Source organism: Diceros bicornis, chromosome 12, assembly GCF_020826845.1.
Source record: "Diceros bicornis minor isolate mBicDic1 chromosome 12, mDicBic1.mat.cur, whole genome shotgun sequence".
Taxonomy (NCBI): domain Eukaryota; kingdom Metazoa; phylum Chordata; class Mammalia; order Perissodactyla; family Rhinocerotidae; genus Diceros; species Diceros bicornis.
Genome location: NC_080751.1, coordinates 46064432 through 46079288, shown reverse-complemented (window position 1 = coordinate 46079288; position 14857 = coordinate 46064432).

Sequence of the window (14857 nt, the reverse complement as noted above, 5' to 3'; positions counted from 1 at the left end):
CTCGGAATCCTATACCCAGTGAAAATGTCTTTCAGGAATGAAGGGAAAATTAAGATATTCTCAGATGGAGGAAAATTAAGAGAATTTTTTGCCAGAAGATCTACCCTAATGAATGGATAAAGGAAGTCTCCAGAAGGGAAAATGAAAAAGAAGGAAACTTGGAACATCAGGAAGACAGAAAGAACTCAGTGAGCAAAAATGTGATTAACTACAGTAGGCTTTCCTTCTCCTTTTGAGTATTCTAAATTATGTTTGGTATTTGAAGAAAAATTATAACAGGATCTAATAAGGTTCTAAATGAACATAGAGAAAATATTTGGCAATTATATTATAAACAGATAAAGGAATATAAATGGAGGTAAAGTTTCAATACTTCACTCAAACTGGTAAGATAACATCTGTAAACTGTGATGAGTTATGTATATATAATGTAATTCCTAAAACAACCACTTCTTAAAAAGTTATACAAAGAGATACACTTAAAAACACTATAGGTAAATCGATATGGAATTTTTTTAAATGTTCAAGTAACTCACAATAAGGCAGGAAAATAGAAACAAAGAAATGGAAAACAGAGAGAACAAACAGAGAACAAAAAATAAAATGGCAGACTTAAGCTCTAATATATCAATAATTACATGAAATGTAAATGGTTTAAATACACCAATCAAGAGACAGAGATTGGCAGAGTAGATTAAAAAACAGGACCCAACTATATTCTGTCTGCAAGAAACTCACTTCAAACATTATATAGGCAAGTTGAAAGTAAACTACATATGAGATGTCACTACACACCTATCAGAATGGCTAAAATAAAAAATAACAATGATGCCAAATGCTGGCGAGTATGTGGAGACACTGGATCCTCAGACACTGCTGTTGGGAATGTAAAATGGTACAGCCACTTTGGAAAACAATTTGACAGTTTCTTAAAAAGTAAACATTTAGTTTTCTTATAAAACTGACCATTTAGTTTTCTTAGAAAACTAAACTATCATAAAACTCAGGAATTGCACTCTTGGGCATTTATCCCAGAGAAATGAAGACTTATGTTCAAACAAAAACCTGTATACAAATGTGTATAACAGCTTCATTCATGATAGCCAAAAACTGGAAACAACTCAGATGTCCTTCAATGGATGACTGCTTAAAAAAAAAAAAAAAAAACTGTGGTACATCCATATGATGGAATACTACTCAGCAATAAAAAAGAATGAACTAGTGATACACACAGCAACCCGGATGGACCTCCAGAGAATTACGCTGAGTGGAAAAAACCAATCCCAAAAGGTTACATACTGTACAATTCCATTTATATACCATTCTTGAAATGACAAAATTATAGAAATAGAGAACAAATTAGTGGTTGCCAGCAATTAAGGAGGGGGTGAGGGTGAGAAGGAAGTGGGTGTGGCTATAAAAGGGCAACATGAGGGATCCTTGTGATGAAAATGTTCTGTATCTCAACTGTATCAATGTCAATATCCTGGTTATAGGGTTGCATTATAGTTTTCAAGATGTCGCCTTTGGGAGAAACTGGGTAAAGGGCACAAGGGATCTCTTAGTCTTATATCTTATAAGTGCACATGAATCTATAATTGTATCAAAATAAAAAGTGTCACACTCTTTTTTATAACAGACTCTTGATATTCGAGAATAATATGTCCAAATCTTCAGGAATCCCCAAATACCAGAAAATGGACATGTTCATACAGGCTTTCTCCCACATCACACTTCTAGAATCACAGGTTCCCCAGACACAACCTCAGTTGATGTACCACATTTTCAACTTTTACTGGAATTTTACCCCTCCATCTATCTTCATTCCACAGTGCCATCCTTGTTTCCCCAGAGTCCCTGCACCCGAGGACAATTCAAGAGCCATGGTGCTGCTTCGGGGGTAGCAGATGCCAGGTCCTGGGCCACTCAAATCTGCACCTCAGTAAAACGCCAAATTACTGCAAAGCTTAGTGAGAACTGATTTTAAAAACATCACTAAATTTTAAATCTAGTGATGCCAAGAGCATGCCTTGTCACTTTTTTTTTTTGCGTGAATAAAATGGTTCATTGGTATCTATTTAGATGTGACAGACATATGTGATGCCAGCTAGGGGTTATTCAGAGTGAAGGTAATGCAGCCCTTCTGTTTATGGCATGATTTGCTCAATCTGAAGTTCGTTTGACTATTTCAGTGTAGAGCTACATCCTAGATCTTCCTCTCACTCCGTTCAACCTGTAAGTTAAACACCAGTCACACACCCAGCTAAGTGCTAGTCAGCTCATGCTGCTGTAACAAAAACTACCGTAGACTGGGTGGCTTATAAACAACAGAAATTTATGCCTCATAGTTCTGGAGACTGGAAGTCCAAGATCACGGTGCCGGCATGGTTGGGTCCTGGGGAAAGCCCACATCCTGGGTTATAAAGAGCCGTCTCCTTGCTGCAACTTCACATAGTGGAAGGGGCTAGAAAACACTCTGGGGTCTCTTTTATAAGGTCACTAATCTCGTGTTGCTTTCTTGATGATTATTTTTATAAAAGAAAAACCAGGATCAAAGGCTTGCCGCTGTCAGAACCTCACCATAACATCAAGAGGGGTGAGACACGGTGGTGGCAATAGGGAAAAAAATGAATGACTCTTCCGACTGACTCAGACTGACGCGGGGTAGGGGTCCTCAGCAGGACCACGCTCAGAAAGACAGCTTAGCGGGCATCTGGTACAGCTGCGCGTGGAGCCCAGTGGCTGTCACTGAAGGCCCTCTGAGCAGCTCCCCAGATAAAGTCCCAGCTGGACGCCAGAGCTGTTTTTTTAACCCTAACAAGATCTGTCATTAAACGTTACTGGAGCCTGACTTTGTTTCTTTCCCTCCAGACCTCGCAGTGGAGGTCGAAGGTCACATCATCCTTCAACACAGGCCCCTGGGCCCCCGGCTTTTGTTCACCAGGCCTCATAGTGATGATGGGCAAACAGGATCTTGGCTCTTGGAAGACAAGAAACCAGCCAACCATGGTCCTTAACAAACCCGGCCTCTCCAAGGCCAGCTGGCTACAACCACTTATGATATTTACAGCTTTCTGTCCATGTAGATTAAAGGCAGCAAAAGAAAAATGGAACCCCTTTGTCTGGTAAACGTATGTCATTCTTTGTTAAGACAAATTAAGAACAAACCTAGATTTTGTTGGGAAACAACTTTTGCTTCTAAAGACAGTCTTGGTTGAGAAAGGGAGCATCTCTGGGACAAGGACATCTTGTACAATATTAGTATTAAGTGACAGTGTTTTCTGATAATTTCATAAACACTTTAGCTGTATTGTTTTCTAGCAACAGAACATATTTTGGCCAAGGGCAATATTTCTCACTTGTTCACTGGCAATTGGTGTTGTAAACGGATAACTTATGGGTGCATTCCTCAGCAAAGAATCAACACCAAAGCAACAAGATCTTCTCGGCAGCCTGAGCTATCACTTTTTGTTTGAAAGGTAGACATTTTTTCTAAAAAGACATCAGCACTTTGAGTACTGAGGTGGAGGGAAGTGTTCTGTTCACTGTCTTTGCAATCTGAGAGCCATGGGTCTGAGTGCAGTGGATTTTGGCAAAGAAATCCTTTTTTGAAGAGAAAGGCTATGTGAGTGCCCAATATGTTGATTTAAACCCAGAAGTGCTTTGATTCAAACCAAGTAGGAGACAGGAGCTGGCCTGATTAGCAACTCTACATCTCAGGTCCACCCCAACCCCACTGCCCCCACCCACAGGTGTCCCCAGAAGAGGCTCTGTAGAACATAGCTTGAAAATCACAGGTCTGTCAAATGTATCTGAAACTGGTTGCCAGAAGACTTGGGTGTCTAATGGACCTTCTGCAAAGCTCTGTGAGCTTGGGGGAGCTCCATGGTCTCACTGTGTCTGGCTTTCTCATCTAGTAAACATGACTCCCTTCTTCTACCTGCCCAATGGGGCTGTAATCAATGCGGAATAGAAAGGAAAATGTGCTGATAAACCCATGGCACCCCACCACTGAGGTGTGGGGGTTACTGCTCATAATGGTTGTTTGTTAAAATAACTTTATTGCGATATAATTCACATACCATATAATTCACCTGTTGAAAGTGTACAAGTCAGTGGTTTTAGTATATTCACAAAGTTTACAACCATCACCACAGTCAATATTAGAACATTTTCATCACCCCTAAAAAAGAGCCCATACTCATTAGCAGTCGCTCCTTTCTCCCCACCCTGAATGCAGCCTTAGGCAACCACCAATCTACTTTCTGTCTGCATAGATTTGCCTATTCTGGACATTTCATATAAATGGAATCATATAATACATGATCTTTTGCGACTAGCTTTTTCCATTTAATATGTTTGCAAGGTTCATCACTACTTCATTTCTTTTTATTGCAGAACAATATTCCATTGCGTAGATATACCACATTTCATTTATCCATTCATCAGCTGAAGAATATTTGGATTGTTTCCATATTTTGACTATTATGATTAATGTTGCTATGAACATTATTGAACATTAAAAACATATGTAAGTTTGTTTTTGTTTTTTGCGGACATGTATTTTTATTTCTCCTAGATATATACCTAGGAGTAGAACTGCTGGGTTCCATAGTAACTCTATGTTTAACCTTTTGAGGAATTGCTAGACTGTTTTCCAAAATGGTTGCACTATTTCACATTCTCACCAGCAGTGTATGAGGGTTCTGATCTTTCCACATCCTTGCCAACCCTTGTTATTATTTGTCTTTTTGATTATAGCCACTCTAGTGGGTACAAAGTAGTATCTCATTGTGATTTTGATTTGCATTTTCCTGGCGGCTAGGAATTTTGAGCATCTTTTCATGAGCTCATAAGGGGTCCTTATTTTTTTCAGATAATGGCAGGAAATTTAACAGTGAAAGATGTCAGGATAGACTGAACTCTGCAAGCATCAATTGTTTTCTATGTCTGTCAAGTGTACTTCTTATTTGAAGACTTGAAAATATTTTTACTTAAATTATGACAACTATCAGCTCTACCAGCATTCCCACATCCCATATTCACCTAACTCCGTTACTATGCCTTGAACTGGGCCAAACTCTGTTGCAAGAAAGATATTTCTACAAACCTCTCTGAAAAACAGATGAGCTCCAAGCCAATAATTCACTTTCTCAATAAATCCTAGCATATCAGATCATCTGAATTGCACAAGGCTGCCACTCTGCAGAGCCCTGGAGGGTGCCATTCACACTGTTATCTGTGTGCCTGGAGCTCCCTGGGGCTGTGCTGTGCTCAGCCAACACCACCCCCCCCCCCCGCCCCCACCCCCCCCACCCCTGCCCAACACACCTTTAATGGGAAGTGTCCTTGAGAATTGTTGTTTAGTCAATCATGGGAGTGATTTGCACTGACCTAAGGGGCATCTGCAAAGTGGCCAAGTGGGGTGAAGGGCAGAGCTAGAGTGGCCAGATGGATCTGTTCTGTTCATCTAAACGTTGATTTAACAGGCTTGCCTAGAGCAACGGCCGCCCAACATCCACAGAAGGCTCTTTCTCAGCCACATCCAATTACTAAGGGCAGCTCTGTGCAGTGGTTAGGAGTGAGCGCTGGCTCTGGTACCCAATGAGTCTTGATCAAAGCCTCTCCCCCCACCCACCAGCTCTGCGATCTTACACAGACTCCTTTATCACTCTGAGTCTGCTTCCTTAGCTGTAAAACTAATAATATGTAGTTCAAAGAGTTATGAGAATTAATGAAACCAGTATATACAGCATTTCACAGAGTGCTTAGGACATAATAGGTCCACAACCAATGTTGCTATTATTGTTATTTTTATTACCAACTGTCCATTAATGCATAAGGATTTCTTGCTTCCAGGTCTTGACACTGTCTCCTCTGTCTAGTATACTGTCCCATACACTTTTCCCAGGTAATTCCTATTAATCCTCTGACCTAGGCTTATAGAGAACTGCCTCCAGGAACCTTCCTTCCCTGTAGCCCCAAGGGTAGGTGCCTCTCCCGTGAGCTCATCAGCGCCTGACCTCTTATTACGGTCCCTGTCACCCTGGCCCTAACCGCCATGCTTGTCTGCATCCTCTGCCAGACCGTGGGCTCCTCCACTTGCTGGGAACTCGGTAAATATCGTCCTTACTTCTGCCTGTGCCTGAAACTGAGTTACCGTCTCTGTGCCATCCTCAACACGCCCATGAAAGGAAAGGAAACCAATAATTACCGAGTGTTGACCATGTGCTAGTAGTGTCCAGATGTTAGTTCATATGATCCTAATGGCAGGCTGGGCGAGGTAGGTATTTCCCTGTTGATGAGGAACCGGTGGCTCTGATGTGGGGCTGCTGAGTCGCGGGTCAAAAAAGAATTTTCAGACGCGAGCCACTCATTCGTTCGTGCACCTTTATTTTGTGTTCAGCCTGGGGACGGGACCCATGGGCAGGGAAGAGTTGCTGTCTGGAAGTGCCTGTGCGGGGCCGTTGTATACCGGTTTAGCTATTTTTAGTATTTTATAGAAAAGTCACAGGAGAAAGTTTTAGGGGGTCCGGTTAGCCTCAAAGATTAGGGCATGGGGGCAGATGAATGAGATGTGTCCTTGCATTCCAAGGTAAAATTTGCCTCAAGGATATGTAGGCAGGAGAGTAAAGTCATTGATTACCTCCTGAGGTAAATTCCTTCGCTCCTAGCCAGAGGCGATTGAGTAATGTGAGACTGAAAGAATTAGAAATTGTAAAACAAGTCATAAACAAGGTTTCGACCACGTCAGCTCAGGAGGCTAATTAACTTTATTAATTCACCTTAACTTGCCTGCAGTCTCACAGGCGGCACCAGACTGGGGTTGGCGCCCAGACTAGGTGCCTCCTGCACCATCGGCAGAGCTTCACCCTGTCTTCTTAAGATCTAGTTCCCAATAATCCACAGGGCTCACCTCAGCTGCTGCATGTGCAGCGATGAGGAACCAGGAACCAAGTTCTCGGTTATTATAAAAACACTTAATAATTGATTAAAGTCTGTTCCATTAGTTGACTTGGTTTTGAATGTTTAGAAGGAGACAGGGCAAATCCTCTCTGCGGGCCTTTCTCAGGAAGGAGAGTTCAGGTAGGGTGAGAATGGCCTAGGGGGCTGAGGTCTGGCGTCAGGGGCGGGTGCCTGGGGAACCAGAGATGGGCGTGGACCGGCTGGAGGAACGAGGTTTGGCGGGAGACTGAAGACAATAGCTCTATTTGTGCCTCTGGCTGACCTTGCAAACTCCACACACATTTCCTGAGAGGCTTCGCGGTCTGAGCTGATTATACATCTGCGGGTCTCCAGGCCACGGCCTCCCGGGACCTTCTCTATGCTCTCCCAGCCCTGCTCAGAAGGCAGGACCATTGGTGAAGAATCATGTGGGACTGTAAAAGCCTGGGGTTCCGGGGCAACCTCCCCTCCCTGTCTAGGAGTGGACTCTTGTAGAGTTGGCTCCTTCCAGGGAAAGACCGTGGACGTAAATGAGGACTCATTTTTCTGTCAAAATGAAGGACTCCAGAAGCAGCACATTGTATTGGCAGCACATCTATTATGAGCCAGCATCTGCTTCGTACAATAAGATTGTTGATGAACTGAAAAGGATTCTGCTACTGCTCTTATTTTGAGGACACAGGAAGCAAAGTGAGGAATACATTTGCTCCTTAGTTTATTAATTCAACAAATCCATTTTGAGCCCCTCCTCTGTGCAAGGTAGAGAAGAAAATTGGGATTAAGTTATGGTCTTTGTTCTCTAGGCTATGTGGGGGGAAGGGCCATGTGGTTGAGGAATTACAACTGTGCATGTTGCCTGCTCGGCAGGGGAACTTAAATTCTGAAAACTACAAAACACTGTTGAAAGAATTTAAAGAGGATCTAAATCAACGAGAAAACATCCGTGTTTATGGACTGGAAGACTTAATATTGTTTTTTATTTTATTTTATTTTTGTGTGTGTGTGTGAGGAAGATCAGCCCTGAGCTAACATCCATGCCAATCCGTCTCTTTTTTTTTTGCTGAGGAAGACTGGCCCTGAGCTAACATCCGTGCCGATCTTCCTCCACTTTATGTGGGACGCCACCACAGCACGGCCTAACAAGTGATGCATCGGTGCGTGCCCAGAATGTGAACTCAGGCTGCCAGCAGCAGAGCGTGAGCACTTCACCACTGGGCCACGGGGCTGGCCCCAAGACTTAATATTGTTAAGATGGCAGTATTCCCCCAAATGATCTACAGATTGAATGCAATCTCTAGCGGAATCCCAGCTGGCTTCTTTGTACAAATTGACAAGCTGAATATTAAAATTCATATGGAAACTCAGGGGACCTAGAACAGCCAAAACAATCTTCAAAGAGAAGAACAAATTTGGCAAACTCACACATACTGATTTTAAAACTCACAACCAACCGTAATCAGCACAGTGTGTTACTAGCAGAAGGATAGACACATTGATCAATGAAAATGGAATTGGAAGTCCAGAATTAAACCCATGTATCTATGGTCAATTGATTTTCAACAAGGGTACCAAGACCATTCAGTGGGGAAATAATAGTCTTTTTAACAAATTGTGCTGGGATGCAAAAGAATGAAATTGGACTCCTACTTCACACCATATACAAAAATTAACTCAAAATGGATTAAAGGTCTATAAAACTCTTAGAAGAAAACATAAAGGTAAGTCTTCATGTATTCAGCAACATGTGCGTAGATATGACACCAACAGCAGCAGCAGCAGCAATGAAAGAAAAAAATGGATAAGTTGGTCTTCAACAAAATTGAAAACTTTTGTGCTTCAAAGAACACCATCAAGAAAGTGAAAAGATGGCCCACAGAATGGGAGAAAATATTTGCACATCATATATCTGTAAAGGACTTGTATCCAGAATATATAAAGATTTCTTACAACTCAACAATAAAAAAGACAAATAACCCGTTTCAAAATGAGCAAAAAAATTGAATTGATATTTCTCCAAAGAGGTATCATATACAAGTGGCCAATAAGCACATGAAAAGATGCTCAACATCATTAGTCATTAGAAAAACCCACAGTGATATATCACTCGCACTCATTAGGAGGGCTGTAATCAAAAAGTCAAATAATATCCTCTGCCCATTTTTTGATCAGGTTGTTTGTTTTCTTATTGTTGAGTTGTATGAGTTCTTTACATATTTTGGAGATCAACCTCTTGTCAGATAAATGATTTGCAAATATTTTCTCCCAGTTGGTGGGTTGTCTTTTTGTTTTGTTCACGGTTTCCTTTGCTTAGCAGAAGCTTTTTACTCTGAACAGACATTTTTCCAAAGAAGATGTACAGATGGGCAACAGACACAAGAAATGATGTTCAACATCACTAATTATTAGGGAAATGGAAATCAAAACTACAATGAGATATCACCTTACACTGGTCAGAATGTCTATAATTACAAAAAACAACAAATGTTGGAAAGGATGTAAAGAAAACGGAACCCTCATGCACTGCTGATGGGAATGCAAACTTGTGCAGCCACTATGGAAAACAGTATGGAGATGTCTCAAAAAATTAAAAATAGAAATACCATACAATCCAGCTATCCCACTTCTGGGTATTTAGCCAAAGAACTTGAAATCAGTGATCCAAAGAGATTTATGCACCCCTATGTTCATTGCAGCATTATCCACAATAGCCAAGCCGTGGAAGCAACTCAAGTGCCCATCTATGGATGAATGGAAAAAGAAGATGTGGGAGCCAGCCTGGTGGAGCAGCGGTTAAGTTTGCGTGCTCCTCTTTGGTGGCCCAGGGTTCGGGGGTTCAGATCCCAGGGGCAGACTGATGCACCACTTGTCAAGCCACACTATAGCAGCATCCCGTATAAAGTAGAAGAAGATGGGCATGGATGTTAGCCCAGGGTCAATCTTCCTCAACAAAAAGAGGAGGATTGGCAATGGATGTTAGCTCAGGCCTAATCTTCCTCACAAAAAAAACAGAAGAACAAGAAGATGTGGTATATATATATACACAATGGAATACTACTCAACCATAAAAAAAGACAAAATCGGCCCATTTGCAACAACATGGATGGATTTTGAGGGTATGATGTGAAGCAAAATAAGCCAGACAGAGAAAGACAAATACTGCATGATTTCACACAAGTGGAAGATAACAAATACATGGATAAAGAGAACAGATGAGTGGTTACCAGAGGGGAAGGAGGTTGGGAGTTGCGGGGTGGGTGAAGGGAGTAAAGGAGCACATATGTACGGTGACAGACAAAAATTAGACTACTGGTGGTGAGCACGATGAATTCTATTCAGAAATTGATAAATAGTAATGTACACCTGAAATTACACAATGTTATAAACTATTATGATCTCAATAAAACTACTGGAAAAATAAAAAAACAAATAAATTAATAATAAAAAAGTCACACAATGAAAAGTGTTGATGAGGATGTGGCAAAAAACTGAACCCTCTTACACTGCTGGTGGGACTATAAAACGGTGCAGCCACTTTGGAAAACAGTCTAGCAGTTCCTCAAAAATTTAAATATCAACTTTCCATTTGACCCAGAAATTCTGCTCTGAGGTATATGTCCAAGGGAAATGAAAACATGTCTATACAAAAACTTGTACACAAATATTCATAGCAGTATTATTCATAATAGCCAAAAGGTAGAAACAACCCAATGTCCATCAACTGATGAATGGATAAACAAAATATGGTATATCCATGCAAGGGAATTTTATTTGGCCATAAAAAGGAATGAAGTACTGATACATACTACAACATGGATGAATCTTGAAAACAATATGCTAAGTGAAAGAGACTAGTCACAAAAAAACACATGATATATGCTTCCGTTTCTATGAACTGTCCAGAATAGGCAAATATGTAGAGACGAAAGTAGATTAGCTTAGGGCTGAGGGGAATGGGAAGATTGGAGGGTGATAGCTAGTGGGTATGGGATTTCTTTTTGAGTTGATGAAATGTTCTAAAATTGATCATGGTGATGATTGCACAACTCTTTGAATATACTAAAACTATTGAACTGTACACTTTAAATGTATGAATTGTATGGTATGTGAATTATATCTCAATAAAGCTGTAACCAAAAAAATCCCAGAAAGAACATTGCCTTAGAACACTTTATTCTCTTTTAAAAAATGGCTTCAAATTGCATCTAACTAAATTGTACATTAGGTATCCTTATATCCCACAGAACGACCAGACATGCATGACTGGCTTCTCCTGGTTTCTGTATATATAACAGGGGTGAGGAGAACATTTGCACTACCTCTGACTTCAGCCAATACCCAGGTTCCTGCCCAGGGTCCATCCATCAGTCCCAGTGGACTCCTGGGAATGTCTATTGTCCTGGGTGAAGAATGTAACAGGATATTTTTGTGACTTAACAAAGACTGCTGTACCCAACACCCACTGCTTGGTACAGAACTCTGGGAGAAGGAGATGGGAAATGTTAACGGGGCTCAAGATGCTCCTAAGGAAGAGATTGACTGAGACCTTCACCTTTTCCCTCAAGAAGATCAATGTTAGTAGATTTTGTGTAATACAACAAGATTTAACAGAGGTTCTCAGGCAAGAAAGGACACCAAGAAGAATCTTAACAGGATGAAAGGGAGAGTCTAGAACAGAGACTGGCTTAAGGGCAGACTCTAGGTTGAGGTGGTGGGCTAGTAGAGCCCATCCAGATGTCCCTCATGGCCCAAGACAGGAGCAAGCATAACATTCAGGAATTCATGGGCCTATAAAGTGGAGGGACTCCCGAGAGGAGCAATCTGGAACTTCTGCCTGAGGCCCACATAAGTATAATGTACAAAATGGTATGACTAAGGCACAGCTTTGTTTGCTGGTTTAGAATATTCAGATCTCATACTTAACTAAAACTCTGCCAGCAGGCAATTCTCCAATGCTGATTTTAATAAGGTGTCACTTGCTAATTATGTAAAGATGATTATCTTCAGTTGAAAATAGATTCGCATTGTGATATTATTGGAAGCAGCATGAAATGGGTATCTAACCTCATTATTTCTGGGACAGAAATTAGAACTAGAAAAACTTTTTATTGCCATGACCGCTACAGTTGTTGTTACCGAGCTGCAGCAAGTCAGTACATACACAGACAGTATACCCAGACTGTGTGGGACCCCAAGATGAATCTTGTTCTGTCTGCTTCAGGGCAGGTTCTTTTGCATGTTGCATGATTTGTTCTCAAATTTCCCATGTGATTATTCAGTTCATTCTCTACTTTTCCACTTTCAAACTCCCAAGAACTCTATATTTGAAATCTTTTTTTGACCTCATGATCATAAAAATAAACGCTGACACTGAAATCATGTGATTATACTCATCTGAAGATCTTCTAGAGCAAAGGTAGTAAACTTTTCTGTAAAGTGCCAGGTAGTAAATATTTTAGACTTTGTGGGCCATACTCTTTCTCCACCATTTTCAATTCCATCACTGCAGCATGAAAGCAACCGTAAACGTTACAGAGACACGTGAGCATAGCTGTGTTTCAACACAACTTGTTTTACAAATAAACAGGTGGTGGGCCAGATTTAGTCCATGGGTCATAATTTGCCAACTCCTATCTAGAATATCCTTAAATTGTCCTAAATTTTATGTTATAATTAAAATGCAAACATGAAATTTAAATTTTTTCTTAGAGAACTCTTGAACTCATGAGAATGTGGATCTATGGACTAGTTTGAGAAAAGCGTGCCTAAGGAAGCCAGAATATAAACACACAGACTAGGAGCAGGGAACCTTGGCCCGGTTTGAGAGACAAAGCATACGCCATGAAAATGACCTCAGATGGTCCCTAAGGATAGAGGCTTGGATTGGCTACGCATGTGTCCGCTATCAGATCTAGTATAATGTCTCTGCAAGAGGCAGAGCTCATTAAATGAATCAAGTAAAAATCAAGAGAGGACTTCTGATTTAAGCTCTGATATTTAAAGAGCTTGGAAGTTATCACTCCTGTCTTTACAATAAGAAAAAAAGCTAAACAAATTGAAAATCAACAGTTTTTCTTGGAAACATCAGAGAATTGATATCACAGGGCAAAGCACCATCCTGAAATCCGGAGAGACAGGTGCATATGGAAAATGAAAGCTGAGATCAGTTTACCTGAAGCAGAAGCCACTAGAGCCGGTAACTAGTAGGAACACTTTAATGGTAATTTTGAAGAACTGATGGAGGCTGAGTGTGGACTACTTGAGATCTAAAAACCCCTGGGGTCCCAGGTTTTTTGGGAGCAGAAGGGTGCCCACATTTTCATGGTTTTTACCTCAAGGATTCCTATCAGGTTCTCAAAGTGAAGATTGGAGGAAAATCCCCTCCTGTTTCCAGCAGAGGGAGGAGGAAAGGAACCATTTTTAAATACACCAGGGGAAAAGTAACTATTTTGAAATATACTATGGGGAAAATAACCATTTGAAATATGCCCAGAACATTCTCCATAACAAAAGCCTGTACTCTAAGGGAAATCACTTTACCAGAGCCTTATCTGACCTAGAAGGGAAACTAGCCAACTCTAATCCCCTCTAGTCTTCTTGTCTCACATAAGGGGAGGAAAAAACCTAAGGAATGTTTCTGAAGGTCACAGCCCAGGGATTCAGGCCCACTGAAAAACTGAGATTTAATCATAAGATTATAGAACACCTCCCCCTCCCCCACACACAGCCACCACATACAAAAGGCTCCAGTATAACAGTGGCATATAACCAAGAGAGTTACAAGACACAGATTCTATTTAAGAAGTGTTTAGGGAGTCATAAAGACCACAGGAGAGGGAAAAAATAAGGAAACTAGAGAAAAATGAAGCCTCTGGCACCAATAGCTACAGAAGACATTAAACATAGCACAGCTCCTAGCCAGATTAACATAAAACCTCATGCTAAAAGCCTAATTACCTCGGTTTCTTTACCTGATACATCATGGCCAGCTTTCAACAAAAAATTAAAATACATGCTGAAAAAACATAGCCTGAAGAGACAAAGAAAGCATAAGAACCAGACTTAGGCATAACACAGTTTTTGGAATTATCAGCTAGGGAGTTTAAAATAACCATCATCAATATGTTAAGGGCCCTAAAAGAAAATTAGACAACATGCAAGAACAGATTGGTAATGTAAATAGAGAATGGAAACTCTAAAAAAATCTGAGCTTGAAGATGTCAATAGAAACCTCCCAAAAAGAAATGCAAAGAGAAAGAATGATTTTTAAAAATGGAACAGAATATCAAAGAACTGTGGAACAATTACAAAAGTTGGGACAAATGAGAAATGGAAATACTGGCAGGAGAAGAGAGAGAGAAAGGAACAGAAGATATATTTGAAGTAATAATGGCTGAGAAATTCCCAAAATTAATGACAGACACCAAACCACAGATAGAGAAACTCAAAGAACACCAAGCAGGATAAGTACCCAAAAATCTATACCTAGACATATCAAACTACAGAAAACAAAAGAGGAAGAAAATTTTGAAAGAAGAAAAAAGAACAACTAACTTGTAGAGAGACAAAGATAAGAATTACATTGGATTTCTCTTCAGAAACCATGTAAGCAAGGAGAGAGTGGAGTGAAATATTAAAATGTTGAAGGAAAAATCAGCAACCTGGAATTCTGTATCCAGTGAAATTATCGCTGGATATTACAAAAAGAACTCTTAAAACTCAACAATAAGAAATGAACCACCCAATTAAAAAATAGACAGAAGATCTGGATAACTCACTAAATAAGATATACAGACTTTACAAAAGCATATGAAAAGATGACATCATATGTTATTAGGGAATTGCAAATTAAAACAGCAGTGAGATACTACTACACACCTGTTAGAATGGTTAAAAAACAAAACAAACGAACAAA